We start from the raw sequence: 5000 nt of genomic DNA, 5'->3' as shown, positions 1-5000 counted from the left end.
GATCGATTCTTTGTTGGGATCCTTCCTTTCTTCAAACGGAACGAACAGAGATAGAATCAGAGCGATTCCTTAAAATCCTTTCTGGATATTCCTCAATGTGCCGACTATTCATGGAACGTGAGAAGCAGATGAATAATCATCTGCTTCCGGAAGAAATCGAAGAATTTTTTGGGAATCCTGCAAGAGCCACTCGTTCTTTTTTCTCTGACAGATGGTCAGAACTTCATCTGGGTTCGAATCCTACTGATAGGTCTACTAGAGATCAGAAATTGTTGAAAAAAGAACAAAAGAAACATCTTGCTTTTTCCAGGCGATCGGAAAAGAAAGAAATAGTGAATTTATTCAAGATAATTATGTACTTACAAAATACCGTCTCAATTCATCCTATTTCATCCTATCGAGGATGTGATATGGTTCCAAAGGGTGAACTGGACAGTTCCAATAAGATTTCATTCTTGAACAAAAATCCATTTTGGGGTTTATTTCATCTATTCCATGACCGGAACAGGGGGAGATACACGTTACACCACGATTTTGAATCAGAAGATATATTTCAAGAAATGGCAGATCTATTCACTCTATCAATAACCGAGCCGGATCTGGTGTATCATAAGGAATTTGATTTTTCTATGGATTCCTCCGGATTGGATCAAAAACATTTCTTGAATGAGTTATTGAACTCCAGGGATGAATCGAAAAAGCACTCTTTATTGGTTCTACCTCCTCTTTTTTATGAAGAGAATGAATCTTTTTATCGAAGGATCATAAAAAAATGGGTCCAGACCTCTTGCGGAAATAATGTGGAAGATCCAAAACCTAAAATAGTTGTATTTGCTAGCAACAACATAATGGAGGCAGTCAATCAATATAGATTGATCCGAAATCTGATTCAAATCCAATATAGCACCCATGGTTACATAAGAAATGTATTGAATCGATTCAATTGCAACTTCGAATATGGAATTCAAAGGTATCAAATAGGAAATGATACTCTGAATCATCGAACTAGAATGAAATACACGATCAACCAACATTTATCAAATTTGAAAAAGAGTCAGAAGAAGTGGTTCGATCCTCTTATTTTGATTTCTCGAACGGAGAGATCTATGAATTGGGATCCTAATGTATATAGATACAAATGGTCCAATGGGAGCAAGAATTTCCAGGAACATTTGGACTTATTTCATTTCTGAGCAGAATAGCCGTTTTCAAGTAGTGTTCGATCGATTACATATTAATCAATATTCGATTGATTGGTCTGAGGTTATCGACAAAAAAGATTTGTCTAAGTCACTTTGTTTATTTTTGTCCAAGTTACTTCTTTTTTTGCCCAAGTTTCTTCTCTTTTTGTCTAACTCACTTCCTTCTTTTTTATTTGTGAGTTTTGGGGGTATCCCCATTCATAGGTCCGAGATCCACATCTATGAATTGAAAGGTCCGAATGATCCACTCTGTAATCAGTTATTAGAATCAATAGGTCTTCAAATCTTTCATTTGAAAAAAAGGAAACCCTTATTATTGGATGACCAAGATACTTCCCAAAAATCGAAATTCTTGATCAATGGAGGAACAATATCACCATTTTTGTTCAATAAGATACCAAAGTGGATGATTGACTCATTCCATACTAGAAAGAATCGCAGGATCTTTTGATAACACAGATTCCTATTTCTCAATGATATCCCACGATCCAGACAATTGGCTGAATCCCGTGAAACCATTTCATAGAAGTTCATTGATATACTATTTTTATAAAGCAAATCGACTTCGATTCTTGAATAATCAATATCACTTCTGCTTCTATTGTAACAAAAGATTCCCTTTTTATGTGGAAAAGGCCCGTATCAATAATTATGATTTTACGTATGGACAATTCCTCAAAATCTTGTTCATTCGCAACAAAATCTTTTCTTTTTGCGATGGTCAAAAAAAACATGCTTTTTTGAAGAGAGATACTATTTCACCAATCGAGTTACAGGTATCTAACATATTGATACCTAACGATTTTCCGCAAAGTGGCGACGAAGGGTATAACTTCTACAAATCTTTCCATTTTCCAATTCGATACGATCCATTCGTTCGTGGAGCTATTTACTCGATCGCAGACATTTCTGGAACACCTCTAACAGAGGGACAAATAGTCCATTTTGAAAAAACTTATTGTCAACCTCTTTCAGATATGAATATACCTGATTCAGAAGGGAAGAACTTGTATCAGTATCTCAATTTCAATTCAAACATGGGTTGGATTCACACTCCATGTTCTGAGAAATATTTACCATCCGAAAAAAGGAAAAAACGGAGTTCTTGTCTACAAAAATGCCTTGAGAAAGGTCAGATGTATAGAACCTTTCAACAAGATAGTGTTTTTTCAACTCTCTCAAAATGGAATCTATTCCAAACATATATACCATGGTTCCTTACCTCGACGGGGTACAAATATCTAAATTTCATATTTTTAGATACTTTTTCAGACCTATTGCCGATACTAAGTAGCAGCCAAAAATTTGTATCCATTTTTCATGATATTATGCATGGGTCAGATATATTATGGCGAATTCGTCAGATTCCATTGTGTCTTCCACAATGGAATCTGATAAGTGAGATTCCGGGTAATTGTTTCCATAATCTTCTTCTGTCCGAAGAAATGACTCATCGAAATAATGAGTTACTATTGATATCGACACATCTGAGATCGCTAAATGTTCAGGAGTTCTTCTATTCAATCCTTTTCCTTCTCCTTGTTGCTGGATATCTCGTTCGTACACATCTTCTCTTTGTTTCTCGAGTCTATAGTGAGTTACAGACAGAGTTCGAAAAGGTAAAATCTTTGATGATTCCATCATACATGATTGAGTTGCGAAAACTTCTGGATAGGTATCCTACATCTGAACTGAATTCTTTCTGGTTAAAGAATATCTTTCTAGTTGCTCTGGAACAATTAGGAGATTCTCTAGAAGAAATACGGAGTTTTGCTTTTGGTAGCAACATGCTATGGGGTGGTGGTCCCGCTTATGGGGTCAAATCCATACGTTCTAAGAATAAATATTGGAATCTCATCGATCTCATAAGTATTATACCAAATCCCATCAATCGAATCGCTTTTTCGAGAAATACGAGACATCTAAGTCATCCAAGTAAAGCAATCTATTCCTTGATAAGAAAAATAAAAAACGTGAATGGTGATTGGATTGATGATCAAATAGAATCCTGGGTCTCGAACACTGATTCGATTGATGATAAAGAAAAAGAATTCTTGGTTCAGTTTTCTACCTTAACAACAGAAAAAAGGATTGATCAAATTCTATTGAGTCTTACTCATAGTGATCTTTTATCAAAGAATAACTCTGGTTATCAAATAAGTGAACAACCGGGAGCAATTTACTTACGATACTTAGTTGACATTCAAAAAAAGTATCTAATGATTTATGAATTCAATACATCCTGTTTAGTAGAAAGACGTATATTCCTTGCTAATTATCAGACAATTACTTATTCACACACCTTGTGGGGGGCTAATAGTTTGCATTTCCCATCTCATGGAAAACCCTTTTCGCTCCGCTTAGCCCTACCTCCCCCTAGTAGGGGTATTTTAGTGATAGGTTCTATAGGAACTGGACGATCCTATTTGGTCAAATACCTAGCGACAAACTCCTATGTTCCTTTCATTACAGTATTTCTGAACAAGTTCCTGGATAACAAGCCTAAGGGTTTTCTTATTGATAATAGTGACTATATTGATGATAGTGACGATATTGATGATAGTGACGATATTGATGATAGTGACGATAGTGACGATATCGACCGTGACCTTGATATGGAGCTGGAGCTTCTAACTATGATGAATACGCTAACTATGGATATGATGCCAGAAATAGACCGATTTTATATCACCTTTCACTTCGAATTAGCAAAAGCAATGTCTCCTTGCATAATATGGATTCCTAACATTCATGATCTGGATGTGACTGAGTCGAATTACTTATCCCTCGGTCTTTTAGTGAACTATCTCTCCAGGGATTGTGAAAGATGTTCCACTAGAAATATTCTTGTTATTGCTTCGACTCATATTCCCCAAAAAGTAGATCCAGCTCTAATAGCTCCGAATAAATTCAATACATGCATTAAGATACGAAGGCTTCTTATTCCACAACAACGAAAACACTTTTTCACTCTTTCATATACTAGGGGATTTCACTTGGAAAAGAAAATGTCCCATACTAATGGATTCGGGTCCACGACGATGGGTTCAAATGTACGAGATCTTGTAGCACTTAACAATGAGGCCCTATCGATTAGTATTATACAAAAAAAATCCATCATAGACACTAATATAATTAGTTCTGTTCTTCATAGACAAACTTGGGATTTCCGATCTCAGGTAAGATCGGTTCAGGATCATGGGATCCTTTTCTATCAGATAGGAAGGGCTGTTTCACAAAATGTACTTCTAAGTAATTGCTCCATAGATCCTATATCTATCTATATGAAGAAGAAATCATGTGACGGGGGGGATTCTTATTTGTACAAATGGTACTTCGAACTTGGAACGAGTATGAAGAAATTAACGATACTTCTTTACCTTTTGAGTTGTTCTGCCGGATCGGTCGCTCAAGACCTTTGGTCTCTACCCGGACCTGATGAAAAAAATGGGATCACATCTTATGGACTCGTTGAGAAGAATTATGATCTAGTTCATGGCCTATTAGAAGTAGAAGGCGCTCTGGTGGGATCCTCACGTACAGAAAAAGATTGCAGTCAATTTGATAAGGATCGAGTGACATTGCTTCTTCGGTCCGAACCAAGGAATCCCTTAAATAGGATTCAAAATGGATCTTATTCTATCGTTGATCAGAGATTTCTCTATGAAAAATATGAATCGGAGTTTGAAGAAGGGGGAGGAGTCCTCGACCCGCAACAGATAGAGGAGGATTTTTTCAATCACATCGTTTGGGCTCCTAGAATATGGCGCCCTTGGGGCTTTCTATTTGATTGTATTG

The sequence above is a fragment of the Vigna unguiculata genome, unplaced genomic scaffold (assembly GCF_037176805.1).
Source record: "Vigna unguiculata cultivar grain cowpea cultivar isolate G323 ecotype 2 unplaced genomic scaffold, ASM3717680v1 ptg000146l, whole genome shotgun sequence".
NCBI classification, from domain to species: domain Eukaryota; kingdom Viridiplantae; phylum Streptophyta; class Magnoliopsida; order Fabales; family Fabaceae; genus Vigna; species Vigna unguiculata.
The sequence above is the reverse complement of the archived record's forward strand: the minus strand, read 5'-3'. Positions refer to the sequence as shown.